This window comes from Apodemus sylvaticus, chromosome 20 (genome assembly GCF_947179515.1).
Source record: "Apodemus sylvaticus chromosome 20, mApoSyl1.1, whole genome shotgun sequence".
Classification (NCBI taxonomy): domain Eukaryota; kingdom Metazoa; phylum Chordata; class Mammalia; order Rodentia; family Muridae; genus Apodemus; species Apodemus sylvaticus.
This window is the reverse complement of record NC_067491.1, coordinates 15,228,455-15,253,767: the sequence shown is the minus strand read 5'-3', so window position 1 is coordinate 15,253,767 and position 25,313 is coordinate 15,228,455. Positions and strand designations below refer to the sequence as shown.

Genomic DNA, 25,313 nt, shown 5'->3' with positions numbered 1-25,313 from the left:
TCTGACTTAGAACTCCAAAATCTCTCCACCCAGCTCTCTAAGTTCTCACTGGCCGCTACCATGCCAGCCCCATGCTTCAAAACTCCCATGAACTTTTGGGGTTCACTTCTTGCAAACCCACGCTTTGCCAATGTACCATTCTCTCTGGTACCCAGTTGAACTTTTGTGTGAAGGAAAACATCACTCAAACTGAGTTCAGAAACAATGGTAACTCAATCGCTGGGCACAGCTACTAGAATCCTAATCTTGTCAGCCATAGTAAATCTAAACCTCCAGTGGTGAATCCTGGTGGATTTGCCATCTAAACCAGGGACCACTTGTAGCTTCATCTTGCCCTCCCACTGTCCCTGTCCAAAAGCCCCTAATGCTCTCACCTCGGGGCGATCCACAAGTTATCTTCTCTTTCATCTTAGCAGTAGTGGAGCTAATCTCCGAGAACTTGTTTGAATCAGCCTTAGGAAAAGTCCGCTGGCTGGAGAGATGGCTCAGCAGTTAAGAGCACTGATTGCTCTTCCCAAGGTCCTGAGTTCAAATCCCAGCAACCACATGGTGGCTCACAACCATCCATAATGAGATCTAAGGCCCTCTTCTGGTGTGTCTGAAGACAGCGACCGTGTACTCACATATAATAATTAATCTACAAGGGACGGACCCTGTTAGCTATGCTCCCAGACACTAGGCTCCTGACACCACAGGGCCCTCAACTTCATAATTCTGTGGCCATGAGTCACATAGGGCCACACCCCAAGCCCCTAGTATTCTGGCTGAACTCCATCCCCACAGTCACCTGGCAACAGCCAGGTAGGCCCAGCCCACTATAAAAGGGGTTGTTTTCCCCCTCCCCTCTCTCCTCTTATTCTCTCACCATTTACTTTCCTATCTCTTGTCTCTTGTCCCCTTGCCCTCCTCTCCCACCCCCACCCCCACCACCCCCCCCCCCCGTTCCTTCCCCCCTCTCTCCACGTTGCCATAGCTTCTGCTTCTCTGTCCTCTCTCTCTCACCCTACTCTTCTACAATAAAGCTCTAAAACCAATAGATTGCCTCCCAGCGTTTCCAGCCACCAGACTGGACCAAGGACTCGCCTGCAAGAACGGCCCAACGCCCGCCCCCCTTTCCCCTTCAGCCCGGGGCTGACGGAGCTGCCCCTGACCTCTCCCCCGACCCCTCCCCCGTTCTTAGCTCTTCCGCCTGGCCTCTGTGAGGCCTAGGGGCCCCAAGACTCCTCCCTCCCCAGGCCTGCGGATTGGGGTCCCATGGCTTCTCGCAGCCAGCCCCCCATCCTGCAACGTGGGAGTGTGCAGCAGTCTCCTGCGTCTGCCCCGCCAGAGCCGTCGAGCTCTGGAGAGAAACAGTTTTTCTCCTACTTCTTTGCCTCACGCTGGCACCCTACAAAAAAGAAAAAAAATGGAAAATGCCTGCTCAGCTCAAGAATGGTGCTTTCTTTATTCTTGAGTCTACTGTGTGCTCTCACACTGGGGGAATGCTTCTGGGGAAGAAAAGAAAAAAAATTGATTTTTTTTAAAAGCCCACTATGATAAAAAAAAATCTTAAAGCTGGACTTGAAATGCTCACAGCAAACGGAGCACACAAAATCCACCAACCCCCAGAATCTTCCCTTTCTGTTTACTAGTGAACTGTAAATGTAAGGTAGGAGAGCTGGGTGAGGTTTCCAGGGTAACAGTTCCTTCCCCTGCCCCCTCCCCCACCCCGTCTCCAGAATAGCTCTTTCCTCCGAAGTCAGAGGTCTGACTTCAGGCCCTCCCTGTCTTGTGGGCATATGTTGTGTGGCAAGCCAGTTCAGCTTGCTGTTTAGGCCGTGTGAAGGAGTCACCCAGTTCCGAATCCAGCTCTTGCAAAGACATGGTCTGAAGACCTTCTCCTCATTAGCGGGTGTGCATTCTCATCTGCGGACCTTACTGGGTCATCTCGGCGACCTGCGCTAAGGAAGAGAAGCAACTTTTTGAGGTTGCACTTAACCCCTGAGTGTGTGGGTCTGATGTACCTGGGTGTGGAGCGTGTGGAACTTTGAAGAGGCACAAGGGCACGCCTTAGCTGTTTGCTGACCTTTGCAATAGCAAACGAGGAAGCTAAGCTGCTCGTTTCCAGTCTCTCCTGAAGCACAGAGTCACTGTGCAACAGCTTTCTGACCAATGGGCAAATGCCAAGTTCTGCTGTGAAGGGTTTAGGGGACCCTGTTTCCATGATTCATAAAGGTCACAAAATTAGTTATGAAGTAGCGACAAACAACATGAGGAACTGTGTTAAAGGGTTGCAGTGTTAGGCTGAGAACCGCTGGTTTAAGCCCTTCGCAAATTGCAGATTCATGAACAAAAATAAACATTATTACAAGCTGTAAGTTTCAGGCGTGGCTTGTAATACAATAAAAGATCCGAACTTCTTACCTTTTATGCCACAACTCATTGGATGTTTTTGTGACTTGCAGCATACTTACCTAGACCATTTAGCAGAAATTAAAAGAAATAGTTCCAATGGCCTGTTTGAGTCCTGTGTGCGGATGGTCTATCCTGTCCCCCTCCAACACCCCCCAACCCTGGTTGTATTCATCAACTTTGCCAGAGGGTTGTATTACAATTTGACACTGATGGTGATACTGATTTAGATACATTCGTGTTTTATTTATAATCCGTCTGGGCTGCCAACTATGTGGTGGTCCTTCATTTCAGCCATCTGGAGGCAGAGGCAGAGGCAGAGGCAGAGGCAGAGGCAGAGGCAGAGGCAGAGGCAGAGGCAGAGGCAGAGGCAGAGGCAGAGGCAGAGGCAGAGGCAGAGGCAGAGGCAGAGGCAGGCAGATCTCCAATTTCAAAGCCAACTTGGTCGACACAGGGAGTCTTGGCCCATCTAGGGCAGCATGATGAGATCTTTCCAAAAAATAAATTAAAATAAAATAAATAAAACTAAAGTCAGGATACCATGGACACCATACTCTTTATTGCTCCATTGGTATTTTAATAATGACAAACAGCAGTGATCGATCACCCGTTTGCCAAAGCCTGGGAATCTGCCTCCTCGGATTCACCTTGGGGTTCCAATATGTTTTCTTTGCAGAACCCTCTTAGCACATGACCGCTTTGTTCTCTCCCCGGCATTTGCAGCTTTTTAAATAGACGACTATTTAATGTCATGCTCCATAGGCCAGATTCTTTGAAGAGAAATACCATGAGTTAGTTCTCACTTTTTTAAAAGAACTAACAGTCACTCATTTCTGGTGGGATTTCTCTGAAGCCGTCACATGTGCTTTTAATAATAAATGTATTGATAAGCCTACCGTTCATAGACTAAATACTAAAATACATTATTTTGTTGTTATTTAGCGACAGACATTCCCAAGACAGGTGTGCAATACAGTTTGGGCAGTTCTCCCATAGCACTCAAGTTCGAAGCATGATCAGAACTGCTTTCGTGGAGGCTAACTGCCTTGTAGGGTGTCTACTGACTCAATGTCCACATCCTTAAATGCAGGCCAGGATGGAGTAAGGAAGCGTCTGATGTACCGAGGAGGAATGGGTGTGTGGAGGTTAGGTTGGGGCAGAGAGGGTTCTTGCAAAGAGACAAGTGATATCACAGACTGAAGCCACTGCTGGGATTGGAAAATGGCTGGGCGGAGAGCTTCAGCCTCTCTCGGATCTGACTGTCTGATTTAGTGTCTTTCAGGGTCATGCTTACTTCCCTGGGTGGGCTGGAAAATCTCTTTGAGTGCACTAATACTTAATAGAAGCCCTGCATGTTTTAAAGAGCCAGGGAATGCTTTTTTGGGGTTATAAGCAGGAAGGTGTCTATGCAAAAGCTGGTCTCACTGTGGCGCCAAAGCAGGGCAGATGTTCCTTGCTGTGTCTCAAATGAGGTTGCTTCCCGCATGCTTTCCTTCAGTGAACAGGAAACACTAAGACAGGACAGAGACAATGGCTCTTCCACAGCAGCCCCTACAGCGGACGGACGAAAACAAGCAGTCATTTCCCAGCAGGTCCTCCTACTGGATTAGGGATGCACCCAGACAGCGCTTTGTATCCAGACTACCTGATGTTTTAATTTTTGTAACGTGTGAAGAACACACTGTACCCGAGTCTCCACCTCACTTCCAGAGATTCCTCGGGATTGGTGTCCAAGGAATACTTGGCTCCTTTAATTCTAGTGTGTGTGTGTGTGTGTGTGTGTGTGTGTCTCCCCTCTCCCCTCTCTCCTCTCTCCTCCTCTCTCCCCTCCTCCCTCCCCCTCTCTCCTCTTTCCCCCTCTCTCCCCTATCTCCCCTTTCTCTCCATCCCCTCTCCCCCTCTCTCCCCCTTCTCCCCCCTCTCTCCCCTCCTCTCTCCCCTCCCTTCCCTCTTCTCCCCCCCCCCCTCTCTCTCTCTCTCTCTCTCTCTCTCTCTCTCTCTCAGCTAATGCTCATACCGAAGTTAAGAAAGCCATCTGAGGCCGGGCGGTGGTGGAGCACACCTGTAATCCCAGCACTCTGGGAGGCAGAGGCAGGTGGATTTCTGAGTTCCAGGCCAGCCTGGTCTACAGAGTGAGTTCCAGGACAGCCAGAGCTACACAGAGAAACCCTGTCTGGGGGGGAAAAAAAAACGCCATCTGATTTTATTCGTAAAACACAAGCTCGGGATTTCTTTTTAGGGAATGAAAAGAAATTTTCACATTCACTGTTGGTACTCTGTCTGGACTCCACTCCCACAGTCACCTGGCAGCAGCCCGGTATGCCCCGCCCCACAGTTACCAGGCAACAGCCAGGTATGCCTGGCCCACTATAAAAGGGGCTGCTTGTCCCCGCCCCTCTCTTGCCTCTTGCTCCCCTGCTCCCCTTCTCTCCCCATTCCCTTCCCCCTCTCTCCACGTGGTCACGGCTTCTACTTCTCTCCTCTCTCCTCTATGCTTCCCTCTGCCTTTCTCTGCCTCTACTACTCTCTTAACTCCCCTCCTCACGCCCTAAATAACTCTATTCTATACCATACCGTTGTGTGTCTGGTCTCTCAGAGGGAAGGGAGTGGGCCCACTGAGGCACCCCCTTCCCCCACACCCCATACAACATACTCTTGCGCCCATTTCTCTTTTTATGATCACAAAGCTCAGTCTGGAAACCTCAGGGAAAGGTCACTCCGTTCTAACTACTTGGATATCATTTGACCCTTCATCTCGCAGTTACCTCAAAACGAATGTAACTGCTTTCCACGTGAAAGCCAAGGCCCAAAGCACTACCAGACCTCCCATCCTCGACTTTGGCAAACCACACAGCAGCGAGGGGCTGACTCTGCAAGACACTATACTGTGCGATTTTTCTCGCCTTCGGATTGTGTTCCCTCTTCCTTGCTGTTCCACAGGCTGGCCCGCATTCTTACACAGACTTCCTCTACCTCCCGAGCTTCTGGGAAATCCAGGCTTCCATCCGGGGATGCTTTTCTCCCGTTATCCTCACAAATGCCACCTGCCCCTATTCACTTTTCAAAGTGCCAGGGTAAACCACACAGGCCTGGATGGCAAGGGACAGAGTAAAGGGGGAACCGCAGACTTTATGTAAGGTAGCACACAGCATCTTAATTACGAGTAAGTAAACGAGCGGCTCAAAAGTAGTTTGGCAACAGAAAGGCTTTCTGAGTGAGCAACGATTAAAAATTAATTCAATATTAAGCGCACAATATACCCAAGTTACTTTTGGTAGCACTCACCCAAGTGGAGTAACTTAACTTTGGGGCAACCTTGGTTCTGAATAACCAACGCGCGCACTTGCACAGTAGTTTGTGACGTCACACAAGATACTCCAAGTACTGCCGGAAGCAGCACTATTCAGTTCAGATTTATTTTCTCTTATGAACTGCAGAGTTTTTATTGCACATAAAAAAAAAGTTTTCTTTCTACAGAAACATATTGCTTTAACGATGGAAAACAAAGACATTAGCGTTTTTCTACCTTCTTTCCTTGCCGCGAAAGTTAGCGTATATCTGGATTGTTTGTACTACAGTGTTTGATTTTAAAAATTGTGTGTGAGTTGCTGCTCTGAGTTTCATTTAGAAACGTGGTAAATGAAAAATTTGGGTTTGGGATTTAGGCCGGTTTTCAACAGTTTTGAAATATCCTCAAATGTACCTGTGTCAGGTTTCACTACATATTTATGTGATGATGGATGCAACAGCATTCTCAGAACTGATAAATAAAAACATTGATCAACCTAGAAAAACATTGATGAAGCCCTGCATTCTCCAGTATCAAATATTCAACCAATATGTAATTATATATGTAAAAAATGAAGAAATAATCCATTTCGTTTGTGTGCACATTTGGTTTTGACTTTAATAAATGACAAAATTATATGAATACCAAAGAATCATTCTAAATGTCTTAGGCCATCAAGACGGCTTAGAAGGTAAAGGAACATGCCCTGTAGTCATGGCAACCTGAGTCCGACCAAGTCCCAGAATTCACCCACACATAGATAGAGATAGCCAACTCCACAAAGTTGTCCTCTGACCACCAGATATACTCTCTGGCCTCTGGGCCCATTCACACACATAAATTGTACTTTCAGACATGTATAAACACACACACACACACACACACACACAAAGCACAAATACCCACTCACACACAAGCACATACATACACTAAAACGTTAAAAAGTCCTTATGATTATTATCATTTAATGTTTGATATATGATGTGTGTGTGGTATAAAACTTTCTCAAAAAAGAAGAGGTCACAAATAGAAAAAGTTGAAGAAACCCTGATGTAGCAGACACTAAGCCCCTTTGAGACATGGACAGCTTGTTGTTTTGACTTGGGTCTGACATTGTAGTGCAAATGCATCCACAGATAATTACTGAGTACATCAATGAATGTGCTCGAAATGTGAATTTCATGCACAGTGAAATGTGAATTTCACGTAACTTTTGCATATCACCAAGGAGTCCTGTCTTATTGGAAAATGTCTAGCTATTTAAAAATTCAAAACCATTCCTATCTTTTAGGCCATTCAAAAATATGGGATGAATTGGATTTGGCTTGCGGGTTGTGGTTTATGGGCTCTTGGTCGAAACTGGTGCTTTCTAACTTTACTGGATATGTCAAGAAAAGATGACGATATCTTTACTAAGATGTCATTAGCCAGGTATGGGAACACAAATCTGCCATCCTAGCATTTGGGAGACTGAGGCAAGATTGTGAGCTCCAGGCTAGCCTGGCTACATAGTGAGTTCCTGCCTGCATTCCCTGAAAAGAACAACCAAATGGAAAAAGATGCAGATTAACTTAGGGTATATGGGATAGAGAGCCAGAGCTCATCCTGACGGTGATCCCAGCAGTCTGGGCGAGCATTCCTCTTAGCCTGAGCAGGAGGGCTGCAGTAATGGAGATGTGAAGGGTAGGTCAATGACATCGACATCGGAAGATGCTCAGCTGTAACTCGCGTGTGGACTGCCAGGCAGGGGAGAAAAGCAAATTAGCAAGCCAAGTAAACTCTTTCTTCCCAGCAATGTGAATCTGGGTACGTTCCTTAACCCTTTTCAGTTATGTCTATTCAGCGATAAAAAATCGACGTAAAGATCGCTGCCTCAGACGGGTGGTATTGGAACTTAACACAGTAATGGGAGCCTTAGCAGGCGTTCAGCCTTAGCTGCCACTTTTAAATTAAAAGGTGAGACATGAACCCGTGTATAACAAATTAAGGTGAACTTTAATTCTGAGTGCGTCAGGGGATTTTCGTTCCTTCTTGCTTAGATCCCATTTGCAAGGGTCGTGCGCATTCATTCGTTCATTCATTCAGGAAAGATTTGCTGAGCTCGCTGCTTCTGTAACCTGCTTCGTGGGATCTGCTAAACTGAGTGACGTGCAAGCGGGAGCGAGCTAGGGTGGGGGAGGATGGAAGCAAAAGCCCTAACCCAGCGGAGGACTGGAGGGGAGGACTGCTGGAGGGCTGGGGTCCTCACCCCTGCTGGAAGAGGGGAAGAAAGGAACGGAGAGAGGGAGGGGGAAGAGAGAGAGGGAGGGGGAGAGGAGGAGAGGGAGGGGAAAGGGAGGGAGCAGAAAGGGGAGGGGAAGGGAAGGGGGAGGGAAAGGGAGGGGGAAGGAAGGGAAGGGGGAGGGTGGTATTGGAACTTAACACAGTAATGGGAGCCTTAGCAGGCGTTCAGCCTTAGCTGCCACTTTTAAATTAAAAGGTGAGACATGAACCCGTGTATAACAAATTAAGGTGAACTTTAATTCTGAGTGTGTCAGGGGATTTCCGTTCCTTCTTGCTTAGATCCCATTTGCAAGGGTCGTGCGGAGGAGAGGGAGGGGAAAGGGAGGGAGCAGAAACGGGAGGGGAAGGGAAGGGGGAGGGAAAGGGAGGGGGAAGGAAGGGAAGGGGGAGGGAAAGGGAGGGGAAAGGAAAGGAAGGGGGAGGGAAAGGGAGGGGGAAGGAAGGGAAGGGGGAGGGAAAGGGAGGGGGAAGGAAGGGAAGGGGGAGGGAAAGGGAGGGGGAGGAGGAGGGAAGGGGAGAGGGAGGGAAGGGGAGGGGGAGGGGAGGAGAAGGACCGGGAGGAGAGGGAGGGAAGGGGAGGAGAGGGAGAGAGAGAGAGAGAGAGAGAATGTAAGAACCAAACTTGCCCACTTGCCCAATGCTCAGGCTACAGAGATAAACCCTTGTGATTGCCTCAGAGTATTTATTTACATTCCAGTGCAGGCTCGGCACCCCAGACACTGAACCGCAGGGCAAAGGCAGCCGTCCCCAGTCCTGTGAGACTCTATATAAGAACGCAGAACAGAGCTAACGAACTTTGTACTCTATGACAGAAGCTCCGGAAGAGGTTGGCAGTGGGACCGGCCCAGGGCTGAGCCGGTCCTGGGAGAACCTTCCCTCCACCGCCCGGCTAAGGACAGGGTATGTGGGAGAGGCTGCGTTAGCTTACAGGCAATCCCACGACGCTCCTTCCGGCTTCCTTCTCAGCTGCAACCATTACCTGCCAGATGCAGGCAGTCTATAAAAGGGCCTCTCAGCACCCCAGGTCTCTCTCCGTGTTCCCACATGTTCCTGGCTGGTCTCTCTCTCCCCCTTTCTTCCTTCTCTGTCCGCGCCCTACCCTCACGTCTCTGCTCCCGTCTATCTGTCCTCGCTTTCCTCCTGCTCCCAGGTAAGCCTCCTTTCCTTTATACCAGATCTGTTGCATGGGTGGCGTGATTTCTCAGGGGGACACCTTGGCGTGGGCCTGGCAGCTACTCCTTCGCCGCATTATATTTGAAAACACAAAGTGTACCTCATCTGTGCCCTCCACATGACATACTGAGCCCACTCCACTCTTGTCTGTGTATTTCTTCTTTCTCAGTGGTGTAGGGTGGATTTTCCCATGTCTCGTCTTTTATTGTACTATTATTATTATTATTATTATTATATGTGGTGTTTTGCCTGCTTATATGTCTGTGTACTATGTGCCTGCCTAATGCCCATGGAGGTCAGAAGGTGGTGTTGGATTCACTGGAACCAGAGTTACAGATGGTTGTGAGCCACCACGTGGCTGCCACAAACAGAACCCGGGTCCTCTGATCCACCTCTCCAGGCCCACGCCTCCTCTTCTTGAAGCGACCCTTCTTCATTTCACCTCCGCACTTGGGCACTTTCCTCATCCTGCGTCCCATAACCCCAGTGAGCCCCACTGAGGTGCTTGGTCTCCACTGAGATTGGTGCTCCGAGCCTTGGAGCCTTGGAGGACATAGATGAAGCAAGATGGCGCAGGCCATTCCTAGCCTAGCCGGGAGCCCAGCGTGGGGCACTGCGGAGCCGTCTGCACACAGAAGCACTATGAGACCGGGGCTTATTTGTCCGTGTTATGTGGATTTTTTGTTGTTGTTGTTGTTGTTCCCCTTACAAGAAACTCTTAGAGACAAAGATCTCAAAGCAAAGCTGTTTTGGGCCCCAGGTGAGGAAGTGCTCCTTGGAGTGAACTCAGGCGCCATTAATCACTTCCAGAACCTCCGCCAAAGCTTCCAGAATATTCCATCTGAATCGGCCCAGCTCAGATCTGCCCACGGGGATAGGGTCATTTTTCTTCATACAAAGAGTTTTTGCCTTCTCAGTTGCTGCAGTTTAGAGATCTTTCCATCTTCACCGCACGAAGGGAAGTGGAATTCTCCAAGGGCTGAATAAGATAACTATTAGTTCTGCAGAGAGGATCTGTAGCTGCTGAGGCTGGGGGTTGGAGGAGAAGGGCAAGCGTTTACACAGCTTGTTCGGAACACACAAGTGCCCTTGGGTGCTGCCAAACGTGGACCGTTGTGGTCTTCCTCAGTGGTTTGGGGGTTCTGGTAAAAGCTGAGTTACATTTGGAAAAGCGCATGTAGTCACATGAAATGATACTGAAAAGTCCTATTCTGATCACCCAGATGTGGTGTTCACAGGACTCTGGGATCAAGTATGATGATATTTAGGTCACATGCGATACAGCAAGCCTGCAAACATTTCTCCATATTTTCTGAACAACCCATAACGGTAAATAACAAAACAGCGCACAGTTCCCCTTCACCAAACAGGGGAACGTGGGTAGTCGAACCTGAATTTGCTTTTGTTTTGTTGTGGTTTTGCGAGTGTGTGTATAGTGTGTGTGTGTGTGTGTGTGTGTGTGTGTGTGTGTGTGTTTAAGTGCATGTGTCTGTCTGTGTGGTGCATGTGTGTGTATGTGTTTTTGCATATGTATATTGTGAGTGCACATCTATACAAGCTGGGGAGGCAAGTACTGATGTTTGGCATCTTCCTCAGCTGCTCTGCTCCCTGAGTGTTTGGCCTGTGGAAAACACATCTTCTCAGTGCTAGGTTGTGGGCGGCCTTGGGGCCTTGTGGGCCAGCATGTGGGTGTGGCTTTTTTTCCAGACACAGGCTTAGCAGACACTTCCGAAAGGATCTGAGCGACTTTCAGGCAGAATACTGTGAAGTTCATCTTCCTTAATCTGTGCTACCTTTTGTCCTGTTATGAAAACAACACTGACTTATTAAAACTGGGAGACTTGGAATATACAAAGGTGAAAAATGACCCATTAAACCCAATCCAGATCCACCCTTCTCTCAGAGGACTTTCCCACCTGCCACTCCACTCCAGACACAGAGCTGGGGGAGAGCTTCCTAAAACACAGGTCCCCTCCAAGCTTCAAAGACTTCCTGTTGCTTCAAGTGTAGAGCGGGGTTGGCTCTGCTCGTCTCTTCAGTTTCTGGTCCCTCTGAGTCTCGTCCCATTTCTCCTTTGCCAAACGAATGTCCTTGATTCTTCACACTGGCTGCCCCTTCTCACGTTCCTCTGATGCAGAGCTGGCTCTGGCTCTGTCTGGTCTTTCGGTTTCATGGTGCATGACCCTCCCCCTCCCCCACCCCTGTTACCCACCTCTTCATTTCCTCATTGCCTGCTACAGCATTCAGAGACAGTTCTTTCATCGAAACAGTGTCCCTCGCTGTCCCTTTTCCCAAGGGATCTGAGGTCAGAGGTCCTCCCCGGTGCCTTGAACATCCACGGGCTTCTCCCACTGTGAGATTCGTCATGCAGTATGTGCAGTGGTTTTTGGAGAAGACCCCTCTCCTCCTTCCTCACTCAGCCCCTTGGTTTGTGTCACACTGGTTACAAGATGTTTGTTGGTCACGTTAGAGTAAACCTTTATTTACGTTTTATAAATAATCACTCTTAGCTTTTGTTTCAGTCATGTTGTGGTTTCAGTATTTCGATGATTATTGATCATCTATATGTTATGGACCGTGCCATATGGAATTTGAACCTTACTTTTATCCCCCTTAACAATACATGAAGTACTTGCCGCACTACCTAGTCTTTGCCGGTCTTATTTTTAGTGAGTGGTCACATTTTCATCACACAGATTGACTTCAGTTTATTTAACTTCTATTGTATATTTAGAGTTGAATTTCTCTCTGTAGCCCTGACTGTCCTGGAACTCACTCTGTAGACCAGGCTGGCCTCGAACTCAGAAATCCACCTGCCTCTGCCTCCCAAGTGCTGGGATTAAAGATTTGCACCACCACCGCCCAGCAGGAGTTGTTTTGTTTTGTGTTGGTTTTACTTATTGCAGTTAGTTGATTTTGCAGTCTCTATTTCTGAGTGTCTTTGGACATTCATATTTTGAATTACTGTCTTAAAATTCCTCAGGTAAAATCTTAAGCATTGTACATACTGCTCAGTTGCCTTCCCAGAGTGATCCTTCTAGACCGCCACTGGCCCTCAGCTGAAGTCACTCTCTTCTCAGCTGCTGACTCCGCACCCAGAGTGCAGGCCTCTCCTGGGCAGCATCCCCAGCAGCCGGGCAAACCTCTACCCGAGCCCGCTGCCTTCTGAGGGTGGTATCTCAGCTGCCTGAGGTTCTTACCCTGCCGTGAGAGGTATAACCCGAATGGGATGTTGAAACACTCTGAGCAACTGTTTCCTCCTTAGAGGGGTCGAGGCAGCTCTAAGTGTGCAGTGTTAATTCTCTTTCGAACACTTGAAGTGGACCAGGCTCCTCCTCCCATGATTCCTAGTCTTAGGCCAACACACCCATTCACATGAGGGTGTGTGCCATCCCCGCCAAGGCTGACATCCCCCTCTTCTGACAGCATCTTCTTCTGACTCATCTTCCCATTCACCACAACTGTCTCCAGGCACCATGATTCCTAACCTCGTCCCTTTAGCTCCTTGGTCTTTACATGCCTGTCCCCTTCCTTCCTTCCTTCCTTCCTTCCTTCCTTCCTTCCTTCCTCCCTCCCTTCTTCCTTCCTTTCCTTCCTCCTTTCTTCCTTCCTTCCTCCTTCCTTCTCCAACTTCCCTTCCTCTCCCCTCCTTCCAGCTCTCCTTCCCTTCCCTTCTTCATTTCTTCCTTTCTTCCTCCTTCCTTCCTTCCTCCCTTCTTCCTTCCTTTCCTTCCTCCTTCCTTCCTTTACTCCTTCCTTCCTTTCCTTTCTTCCTCCTTCCTTCCTTCCTTCTCCAACCTCTCTCCCTCTCCCCCTCCAGTTCTCCCTCCCCTCCCTCCTTTATTTCTTCCTTCCCTTCCTCTTTTCTTCCTTCCCTCCCTCCCTCCCTCCCCCTCCCCTTCTGCTCGCCCTCCCTCCTTCTCCTTCTTCCTCACCCCCCAGTCCTCAACCCGCACTCCTTTTTTTCCTTGCTTTCCCCCTCTTCCATGGAACCATTTATTTAACAAAGTCATCGAGCACTTACTGGCAGAGATATATGAGATGCTGAAATGTGACAGTTCCTGCTTTTGTGGCCTTAACATTCAAGCAGAGAGGACAGATTAGAATGAAATGAAAATTCAGACAAATTCATGTGTTGTGATGGATATTTTGGAGTGAAAGAGTAACCTCAGGGAAGTTCTTTGGATAGGGTGACTCCCTACAACAAGTAGGGAGTACAAGTTCAACAAGCAGTCTCTCTCAGGAAGCCTTTGTTGTCCGGAGGTATGATCGGAGGCTCTTGGGAGGTGTAGGTGAAATGGGGCATGCCAAAGGAGTGCAGAGGAACCTGGGTCAGAGACCCAGCCAGAGGAGAATGTGCACAGCATTTCTCAAGTATGCAGATGATCAGAAAAAGCCCAAGAGGCAGAAGTGAGAGGAACAAGGACAGTGAGTAACATCAGGGGAGATCACAGGCCAGGTCACAAGCCATGGAGGAGTTTGGATTTCATAATGGGAAACTTCATCCATCTTTCAAGCTTTTGTTCTTGCTTGAAACTTCATCTTGATTAGACATGGGAATGTGCCTTCCTACAGTGGCAGAGTGTGACAACTGTATCTGTATGGAGGTGTGTGGGCTGAGAAATTCGTACTCTTGAGTTCTTGATCTGTCTACCCTGTGACCTCCCTGGTTCTGACTTGCGGCTTCCTCTGGCTGACCAGATGAGGACTCATTCCCGAAAGGGTCCAGAGTTGCTGTTTCAGAATCATAGAGGACTCAGCTCAGACTTGGCAGGTTGGGATCTTAAACTCAAATGTGAGGTTGGAGATTCCCTGACTCCCTGGAACTCTGCTTTCTGCCTGCTGATGTGGATTTGGTGTAGCCTGGATTGTTTTTGCTCAGATCCTTCATGGGTCCAGGGGAGAGGCCCACTATGGGGATTTAGCCTCCAAGGAGCAGCAGAAACCACTCACATGGGACATTTATGGGTCACTGGATGATGAAAGGCATGAGGTTGGGTCCTTGAGACTCAGAGGTCGGATCTGGGGAGTTGCCTTCCTTCTGGCTTCCGACCCTGGCAGTTTCAATGCATTGGTCAGCAGCCCTGCAAGTGACCACAGCTTCCTCTCATTACACAGCTGGTTCTTCTGGCTTCTGACCTTTTCATTACAGGCAGCTTCCTTCTTGTTCCCCTGCCTGGACCCTCCCATTGCCCTTGTCTTCCCCACTAGTCAGTATACTAACATTGGTAAATTCCCCTTAGGGTCAGAAACTTATTATCTGATCTGGAGGAACCCATTTCCTTCTGATCCTGGACCCAGAGCTAACTGGGAAATTCACAGGATCCATAGAGCCAGAAGGCATGGAAGTAACATAGGAGGGATGGCTACATTTATGTCAACCTGACACAAACTAGAATCATTTGCAAGATGTTTGACAGGTTGGAAAGTCCAACTCATTGTGAGCAGTGTAACCTCTGAGGAGAGCAAGCCAGTAAGCAGCATCCCTTCATGGTCTCTGCATCAGCTCCTGCCTCTGCGTTCCGGCTCTGACTTCTCTGGATGATGGACTGTGAGCAAAACTAAAATCTTTCCTCCATGAGTTGTGTAGGCATGCTTCATAGCCTACTTTAATAAGAATTCAACCTCCTCTCTAGCCCAACACCCACAAGAGGTAGTGGAAAAGAAAGGTTATTAGGATATGGGGGGAAGTGGACCTGTTTAGAAATAGTTCTTTGGAACAATTCCAATCTTCTTTGCTCTCTGTCTAGTCCACTAGCAAACACCAAACACGAACCAGCAGCTGCAGTCCAGTCCACTCGGCAGACACCACACATGCATCAGCAAGGGCAGCTCAATCCAAGAAACCTTCAGGTTTACCAATCAATCAGCTCAGAAGCTAGACAAAAATCACAGGAATCTCACAAGAAGTTCTTTGGTGCTTGTCTCTCTATGATATCATCACAAGTGAAGTTCAGCAACACAATGTAAGGCAAACACAGATATCGTCAGTGAAGACTAGCGAGGCAGAGCAAGGCAAACCAATGTTCCACCTCCCACCGTCTGTCTGTCTATGGGGTCACATTTATATTCTTTCTAAACATCATGTGACCTTTCATGTGTTTTCTATAGCAAAACATCCTTTCACCTGTGTCTGCTTAAGCAAAATATTCCTTCACATGTCTTGTTTAGCAAAACATTCTTTCACCTGTCTGCATCAGCAAAATATCATTATAACCTGTAGCCTAACTGAGTCTCCAAAGAAACGAGGCATTTTCTCTTTAAGTTGATTTTGGTCATGGTGTTTTATCACAGAAATAGAAACCCTGATTAAGACAACAGAGTAAACCCAAGAGTGAAAATGGAAGGTAGCAAGTCAGGAAGATGACTCTGATCCTCTCCTGAGCCAGTGATCCTAATCTTACACAGTTTCCACCATCATGCTAAAGCAACAGTAGACTTAATTGGGCACATGTTTAATAGAACCCTGGATTGTTACTGAGTTCATTTCCCAGTTAGCTCTGGGTCCAGGATCAGAAGGAAGGAAATGTGTTCCTCCAGATCAGATAATAAGTTCAATCACTCAAGGCTGAGCCCACGAATGATTCGTTATTAACTGATGTTGGTCCTAGGGGCCTTAGTAGAGAGAGAAGCTCACCAAGATGCTAAGTCTTCATTTTCTGAAGGAGCAGAAAGGTACAGCCTCCCTAGGGAGACTGATACCCAGCTAGCTCACTCCAGTTACTCTATTCAAACATTATACAAGGTTAATCGGGGCTGGGAAAGGTTCCAGCTACTAAAGTTATCATGCCTTTTGCTACTTATAATGGCAGGCAACCCCACAAATCTCAGTCCCTTTTGACCATGGTTAGCCATAATCAAAGGTAAGAACTCCAGGTTTGCCAGGAGTGTCTTAGGACTGAGATTAGGGCAGTCCTAAGTGAGAAAGCTCTCATAAAGCAGACCTTCCAGAGAGACAACATTTCTTCAAGGTTCAAACAATCTCATAACAATTTTCCAGCCTGTCATTGTTGACCCAAACATATTAAAGGCTTTGCTGAAACATTTCAAAGTCAAACACAAAGGCTTTACTAGATATTTCATTGCGTTTGTTAATATATCAGTCCTTTGAATCAATTAAACCATACTTTGTTCCTCTCTACACACTTTGCTTCTCAGGTTGGCACCAACGACCCTCACTAGGAATGCTGTCTTTATGTCACATGGGCATAGTGGACTCTACAATGACTCTTGTCCAGGAGAGGAAAATGGGCAGAGTCCATCCATGAAATTAAGATGGGTAAGGGTCAGGCCTGTGTTCCCATCCTGGTGTTCAGCTTTCCATTCCTTCAAGAATAACAAGCACCATCCCACTGAACACATGGAAGGGCTTAGAGTCTCCATGCCAACAAGAAAGCATGGCTGTGCATTCTTAAAGCAGAGCAGAACAGAACCCTGAGCCCGGGGCTTGGTGGCCTTAAGACTGGGGTGATGATGTCAGCAGCAAGAGGATGTATGTTACAGAAAGGACCATCTCCCTGTTTAAAGTGTAAAGTGGCACATTGATTCCCCTGGAAATATGAGGGTGCCACCACTTAATTCCACCATTGAACTTTCAGGGACTGGCTTTTCCCATTGTTTTGATGGCATCCGCGCTGGCTAGTTTTATGTCAACTTGACACAAGCTAATGTCCTCTGAGAGTAGGGAACATCAATTGAGAATATGCCTCTATATGATCCAGCTGTAACACATTTTCTTAATTAGTGATCAATGAAGGAGGGTCAAGTCCATGATGGGTGGGGCCATCCCTGGGCTGGTGGTCTTGGGCTCTGTAAGAAAGCAGGCTGAGCACATTATGAGGAGCAAGCCAGTAAGCAGCACCCCTCCATGACCTCTATATCATCTCCTGCCTCCAGGTTCCTGCCCTGTCTGAGTTCCTGTCCTGACTTCCTTTAGTGATGAACAGTGAAGTTTAAGTGTGAGTCAAACAAACCCTTTTCTCCCCATCTTGCTTTTGGTCCTGGTGTTTCATGGCAGCAATAGAATCCCTGGCTAAGACAGCATCAGAACCACCCAGTGACCTGTGGAGAGGCAGCTTACTTCAGGAGTGGCAGTGGGGACACTCTTTGTGGCAGTTATGTGGATAGTTCCTGTTTGCTGGACACTGAACCTGTGCGCAACTGCAGATGAAGCAACAGAAAAGTGGGAGAAGATGCTAAAGCCAGGTGAGCCATCTGTTCTTCTCGGTCTTGAAAGTCTCTGATAAAAGCTATTTTGGAATGAGGGAGAAGATGATGGTTCTCGATTGTTATGGAAACCAGCAAACAGATTTGGCCACGGCCGGAAGCCACACCCCTAAAGACCACAATAGCTTTTGTTATGAAACTTGGGGACTTTACTTCGTTTCCCCTATTATCTATTTTCAAAGTTGTCAACAGTAACAAATTTCTTAGTACCTGTGGCCATTTCTGTCCAAGTTCTGGGACAACCCTGGGCCCCACCACTTGAACCTGCACTGTGGTGTGTAGTTATAAGCTCTCTCTGAGCCTACACACCTCTATAGGAATCCCAAGGCATGGGGCAATGACTGCATTCCATTGTGTGACTTCCATCGTTGCTCCATTTATAGGGGGATAAAAATATCCAACATGTTTATTTCAAAGAGAATACAATCATTTACCTTTGCAACCTGTACATGGAATATTTGCTGTGGAGGACAAATATGTTTCCTTTTAAGTGTCAATTCCAACTGAACGATGTTGGCCTTGCCTCTGTCAAGAAGGGTCTGAGACTGGGTTCCAACTCAGTGGTTAGGAATGAGGCAGAAGTGGCTTCAAAGTTCTGTGTATTTGCTTCCTTGGTTTGGGACATTACCTCATCAAGCTCTGTAATGGCTTTTGGAGGTTTAGACGTCCAAAATTAGCTTATTGGATGTTACTTTACTGGTACTGATTCATGGAAGACAAACTTCTTATGTTCAAGGCTAAAAATTATACCTTGATTCTTTTAAAACATCTCTCTCTCTCTTTCTCTCACTCTGCCTCTCTCTCTCTCTCTCTCTCTCTCTCCCTCTTACTGACAGAAATGAGGTGTGTTCATCGTTAAACGTTTGGCAAATCTTAGGGAAGTATCTACAATAAGATAAGAGCAGTCCCCCATCTCATCACGCCTACATAAATTAACATGGTGGTTGGAGGTTTCAAGCCTTTTGATTGATTTATCTACTTATTTTTAAAATGGTTACGAGTGCCGGGCGGTGGTGGCACACGCCTTTAGTCCCAGCACTTGGGAGGCAGAGGCAGGCGGATTTCTGAGTTCGAGGCCAGCCTGGTCTACAGAGTGAGTTCCAGGACAGCTAGGGCTACACAGAGAAACCCTGTCTCTGAAAAAATAAATAAATAAATAAATAAATAAATAAATAAATAAATAAAATAAAATGGTTACAAGTTGCTGTGTGGAGTGGGTTATGGACAGACACTATGGATTCGGGGGGATCACTATGAAAGCTCATTCATGAAGAAAGAAGTCAAGTCAGGGGAGGCTGACACAAAGGTAGACTTGGCGACCATTTTGAAGGTGGAGACCACAGGACTTATCAATGGACTGACTATTAAGTTACGAGGGAAGGAAGCCATGAAGAGATGACATTCTATCTTCTGGCCCTCCTGCCTGGTAAAATGGCAGCCTGTTTCCTGAGGGGGGCAGTATGAGGAGAAAGAAGCAGGAGTGGGGTGTTTGTGCATGTAGGGGCCCAGAGGTGGCAGAAATTAAATTCGGAGATGAGGGGCTGAGTAAAGGTGTCATACCTGCGTGGGTATTTCTAGTAGACACTTGGTATACATTCCAGACCCAGGGGAGGAGAATGGAGAGAGATATTTTAATCAAAGGACCCTCAGCATAGCGAGACCATAAAGGAGATGAGTGACGTAGTAAACTAAGGTTAGACAGAGACTATTTGAGAAGAGAATATTTCAGCCTGGGAAACAAAAGAGCAGCCAGGGGCCAGTCTGGGACCCAAGGACAGTGCTTGAAGTAGAAGACAAGAGAAGAGGGTCCCCCAAGGAGAAAGGAAGTACTTCCTCCATCTTTGTACACACATACACATATTATATCTTATAATGTATGCACACATACATACTTTATGTGAGGAACTATATTTTTACAGATGACACAATAGGCTTTACCAGGAATCCTGTTTTGGGGTTGGGTACTGGGAACCAAAGCTTGAGCCCTGCACGTGGTAGACAAGTGATGTGTTATTGAGCTGTCTCCTAAATTTTTATTCTGAGGCAGTGTCTGCATTGTTCAGCTGGTCTGCAGCTCATGCAGTAGCCCAGTGTGAGCCTCTTACCCTGGCCTTCGGAGTAGCTAGGATTTCAGGTTCAAGCCTGGCTTTTTTTTTTTTTTTTTTTTTTTTTTTTTTTTTTTTGTCCTTCTGAGATACTATTTTGAATGACACTCAAATAGCCTATCTTTATTGATATGACCATGAGAACAATATTCTATAGATATACCTGGTGTTTCTTTAGGCTAAATTCCTGAAGTGGGTTTACTGGTAGATAAGAAAACCTTTAAGGCTTTTGATAAATTTTTTATTGTTTAAATATTTTTTATTAGATAATTTCTTTATTTACATTTCAAATGTTATCCCCATTCCTCGCTTCCCCTCCAAACCCCCTATCCTAATCTACCCACTCCCGCTTCCCTGTCCTGGTATTTCCCTATGAGCCTTCATGGGTCCAAGGGCCTCTCCTCTCATTGATGTCTGACCAGGCCATCCTCTGCTACCCGTGTGGTTGGAGCCATGGGTCCCTCCATGTGTACTCTTTGGTTGGTGGTTTAGTCCCTGGGGGCTCTGGGGGTACTGGGTGGCTCATATTGTCATTCCTCCTATGGGGCTGTAAACCTCTTCAGCTCCTTTGGTCCTTTCTCTAGCTCCTCCGTTGGGGACCCTGTGCTCAGTCCAATGGTTGGCTGAGAGCATCCACCTCTGTATTTGTCAGGCACTGGCAGGTCCTCTCAGGTGTCAGCCATATCAGGCTCCTGACAGCAAGTGCTTGTTAGCATCCATAATGGTGTCTGTATATGGGTTGGATCCCCAGGTGGGGCAGTCTCTGGATGGCCTTTCCTTCAGTCTCTGCTCTACACGTTGTCACTGTATTTCCTCCCATGGGTATTTTGTACCCCATCTAAGAAGGACCAAAGTATCCACACTCTGGTCTTCCTTCTTGAGCTTTATGTGGTCTGTGAGTTATTTCTTGGGTGTTCCAAGCTTGTGGGATGCATGCTTTTAAATTGCCTCCTCAGGAGAAGTTTCAGCCAGGCTGTACGCCCGCCGCACCAGCAATCAACTGAAACCCTGTTCTGGTTTCATCTGGTTGTCAGTGTCACCATTAAAAAGTGTGGAGGGAGTGGGGGATGCTGTCTAGTTTCTACTTTATTTGCACTTACATGACTTGATTACCACGGAACCACGAGTGGAGACGTCAGTCAGGTCAGTCAAGTCGTCCGTGTAGGACGTGCAGGAGGGTTGCTGAGAAAGGAGAAAAGCAGGGTCGGAGCCTGTCTCCTGGGTGAGGGGTGGAGCAGATCGTTGTCAGCCCACATGCTGTGGTTCCCACAGCTCAATGCTTCCTCCCACTCGGCTGGCCGCCGGCTTCCGGCCCCGCCCAGCCTAGGAAAGGGCGTGGTCACCGAGAAGCAGAGCATCTCTCCGCTGCCAGCGGCTCCGCTCACATGCTTAGGGGTGGAGGGTGTGTTGCCCGGTGAACCGCCGTCGATATTGCCCAATAGAACAACAAACATGGGCCCGGGGCACAGGGGCAGCAGGCCCTGCCTCCAGCATCCTTTCCTCACAGGGCGGAGTCATTTCAGCTCCTGGGATGCCTCCATACAGCCTTGCCTGGGCATCAGCCCAGCAGAAGAGGAACGACTGTTGTGAGACTGCGGGAAGACACAGCATCTCAGTTGGTTGGCAGACCGGCAAGGGACAGTTGCATCATCCTGTTAAGCTGTGATGTGGAAATCACAGATGCCCAGGAGATCAGAATCTTAAGAATGTGTGGGGCATACAGATAGGCCCCCAAACGGGGACTATGAGCATTTTTTATGAACTATTTCTTATTTCATAACTTATTTCATAACTTATTTCATAACCATCAGTTGGAACAACAACAACAACAACAAAACCCAAAAAACCTTAAAAATGCAACTCAAGAGTTGTCTAGCATAGACATCTGAGACTGTTTCTGTGAGAGCCAAGAATGAGTACGGAGAAGAAAAGACCCTCAGATATTCAGAATCCAAATACGAAGGAAAATATTCTGTGAGAAGTCCAACAAAACCAGGAAAAGTTCAGTAGAAAACACTCATTCGTTTTGTTTTTCTGATAGGGTCTTGTGGTGTAGCCCTAACGGTCCCAGAACTCACTACGCAGGCGAGACTGGTCTTGAATTCATAGAGATTCTCTTGTCTCTGCCTGCTCTGCTGGGACTAAGGCAGACACCACCAGGCCTGGTGCTTTTTAAATTATAAAGTAATGTACTGTCATCATAAATTTGTCCCACTTAACAAACCGAAAATTCGGAGTCAGTCACGCAAAGTGAAAGCTAGCTTTCTCCCGTTCTCTCTCAGGTTACCTCACATTACTACCACCCTCCAATCATGTGGTGTCTGTTTTCTAGAGATTTTACTATGCAATGTAAAATATTTGCAATTATAATGTATGTACATTATAAATTATTATACATGTGATATAGACAATTATAACATTTACAGTGTTAGAACATAGATGGTATTCATTTCATCCAAACATATTTTTGCCTTGATTGTTTTTTCCATTAATTAATGTATTGTGTTTGTGAGCGCTGACTTCTTCTGTGTCCCCCCCTTTGCCCTGGCACTTTGAGGTACTGGAGTGGAGAAAACATAATCCCTGCCCTCCCGCAATGGCCACTTCAGTGGCGAGAGGAGGTCAATAAGCAATGGAACAGGAGTTCAAGTGTCTGGCGGGGCAGGAAGGGCATGTCACACGGGGGTTAGGAAGAGCCCTGTTGAAAAGTAGTGAAAAGAAAGTGTGTCTGGGGAGGGTGGGAGCAAGGGCTCAGGAGAGATGACAGGAAGATCTACAGGCTCTGTGGGACATTTGGTGATGCTGAGTGAGAGAGGATTTTCCTGAGAGCAAAGGGCAGAGTTTATCGCGATCTGGTGTGTGCCTTTTTCTGAGCACTCTGGATACTGTTGAAAATACAGTCTAGGCGGCTCTACAGGGTGTAGAAGAGGGCGCTGGTGAAGAGGTCGTGGCAACACCACAGGGAGGCGGTGGGGAAATTGGGCATGCTGTTGTAGTTGGAGCAGTGGCATGGTTGGATTCCGGGTACATTTCCTAGGTAGAGACAAGAGGCTCTGCTAATGGGTCAGGTGTGAGGTGTGGGGCAAAGAACGAAACTGCGGGTGACTTCTCAACATGGATCGACACAGGGAGGTTCTCTCTGAGTAGTCAGTGGGAAACACAAGAGAAGACAGCTGACTACCGATATCAGAGCCAGAGGGCCAGCATGGGCTTCTTGTCTACCACATACCTGTCTCTACTGGTCCTCAGTCCATACCCTGAGCAAGCCAGACACTTAATCCGCTGGCAAAAGAAAAAAAAGCCCACACTTTTCCTGCTGTGTCACATTTCATAGTGCCTTCCATAATAAGCAAGGTACTGTAATGAAAGCCATATATATACATATACATACACATACACATATTCATATACATATTCACATGCATATTTATATACATATACAACATATACAACATATACATATTCATATATATTGTATATATCATATATATCATATTCATCGCATACATCTTATTCATACACATATACATCTTATACACCCACATACATACACATACATATATTAAAGCTAATGTTGGATTCTGCTCCAAAGTCTATCCACCTGTCCATCTGTCAGTCTACCTATCCATCCATCCATCCATCCATCCATCCATCCATCCATCCATCCACCTACTCATCCATCTACCTTCTATCCAAGCTGATTGTTTGCAACTGACTTGATTAAGTCTGACAAACCCCAAGACTTGGATGTAAGGAGCAATGTAAGGCTTTGGGACACTCAGGGCTGTGCCAGTCCCATGCTAGGGACAGCTGCTTCCCAGGAAGGACTCACTGATTCATCGCTGGCTGGTCCCCAAAACATTTCTTTACTTCAAGGATCACGCTGCATGAGGATTGGGCCCTGCACAAGTCACTCTTCACACCGTGAGCATTTACATCTCTTCATCCGCCATCATGCAGGCACTTGGCAAGTGAAGGGGACACCCCCGCTTCCCTCTGTCCGCTGCACAGAAGTCTTCCCATCCTGATATTTTTCAACCTTTTCTAAAGTCTCTCAAAGTCTCCATTCTGTGCACAGATGCTTCATGTCATCTCTCAGCAGTAAGACTTTTCAGATAATTCTTAGGACATTAATTTTCTATACACGCGATATATCCTGAGAAAGGCTACCCTTCAGAGTCAGAAGAGCAGAGCCTTGAAATCAGACTGGTGGGAGTTTTAATGGCTCTGCCATTGCCTGTCCACGTGATTGTATGCAACCTCCCGAATGTCTGAGTCTATAAAATGGAGTCAGGAGAGGGCCCCCGGCAGGATGATGGAATTCCGCGTTGATGAAAGGCATCTCCCACCACACACAGGCAGTTCATTCCCTCCTGCCGTCACTTCTGAACTGTCACTTTTGATATCTCTCCCTGTATAATCCCACCTCTTGAGTTGTTATGAATTCTGTCTCTCCAACTAGACAATAAAATCATATGGGTTAGAAGCCGCCTCTTCTATTTCTTGGCATGCTCGGAAGGATTTATCGTAGTAGCTTGATTGTGGGAGATGATTAATAGATGCTTGCTGATAGACTGATGGATTCCTTCCTCTGCAAGGTGCAAGCTGAAGGGCATGTTGCTCTCTGGAGCCCGACACCCAGCCATGAGCTTCAGAGAGCAAAGTGTTCACAGAGGAAGGTCGCTTAGCGAGGGACCCTACTGATGGATGAGGAGGCTGGACCGCTCTGCTTCCTGGCTGCAGAGTCCGTTCACTAGCTTTGGAAATGGTCACCAGCTAGACGGTGAGATCCCGATAACTCCTCCATGATCACATTTATTTAGCAAAGCATTTTAACAGGCCATCACCATGGTGCGTGGGTTGTTTGATTGATTGCACAGCTGTTACTGTGCATGTATGAGGCAGATTAGGAGTGGGGAATGGCTGGGGATCAATAACCCTCCTATATTGAAGCAAATGATTTAATTTTCTTCCCGAGTGAAGAGCTAAGTATAAAGATTTCACATAGTTATTACAAACACAGATCTGAACAAACCATACTATTTCTTGATTTACGTAAAGGTTTGATTTTTAGCCTCTATTGCATGCATTTGAAATGCTAACCCACACAGTATGAAAGATTAAAATAATGGTGTTATCCAAAGGCAACCATGATTGCTAGTAGGTTCTATGGCTTTCTGGAAATGTTTGCTCTCTCCCTCTTTCCTCCCCTCCTTTTCCCTCTGTTTCTGTCTTTCTCTCCCTCCCCCCCCCTCTCTCTCAGTGTCTGTCTATTCCTCCCTCTCTTTCCTGCCTGTCTCTCCCTCCCTCTCCTCTGGCCCTCCCTGGCCCTCCCCGTGTGTGTGTGTGTGTGTGTGTGTGTGTGTGTGTGTTTGCATACACATATATACATTTGCAACCACGAGCTGAAAGTCATTTTAAGAATCTGTCTACTGGCTGTATCTGTGCAGCTTACCCCTCCTTCTCTGGTGGGTAACCCAACCCTAGCAATCTAAAATAGATGGGCAACAATTATTTGATTGATTGAATGGATCTATTTTAGTCTCAGACTAACTAATTAGAATTGCTCTAGCAGTCTTAAAAAGTGATCGTAAATAGCCTCATACGTTGTTATTGTAAATCAACAGAAGATATACAATTTCACATGTCTTGAGAGTAAAGTACCTGAATTAATTTTACTGTATTGGTACAATGACTTGGAATGATGGATGCAGAAACTTTGCTTGAATATCTGCACAGCTTGGAGAAGCTTTTTGGAAAACATATGTCATGGACATTAAATAAGAGCTAGTTAGTACACAGCTAAGAAGAAAGAGTGCATCAGAAGACACATGCAGGTTAATAAA

At 47.0% G+C, this 25,313-nt stretch overlaps 2 long non-coding RNA genes across 4 annotated transcripts in view; both read left to right on the top strand.

Annotated features, from left to right (window-relative positions):
- The window catches only part of LOC127670729 (uncharacterized), a 621,253-nt gene that overhangs the window by 15,897 nt on the left and 580,043 nt on the right, over positions 1–25,313 (top strand). The window lies entirely within an intron of this gene.
- On the top strand, positions 11,168–23,935 carry LOC127670732 (uncharacterized). 3 transcript variants are annotated; one of them, XR_007974604.1, is made up of 4 exons: positions 11,168–11,310; positions 16,295–16,415; positions 17,154–17,341; positions 23,344–23,935. It is a non-coding gene; the product is annotated as an uncharacterized LOC127670732 (long non-coding RNA). The 3 variants fall into 3 exon arrangements; XR_007974605.1 differs by lacking the exon at positions 23,344–23,935 and adding an exon at positions 20,975–21,283; XR_007974603.1 differs by lacking the exon at positions 23,344–23,935 and having other exon boundaries at positions 17,154–18,306.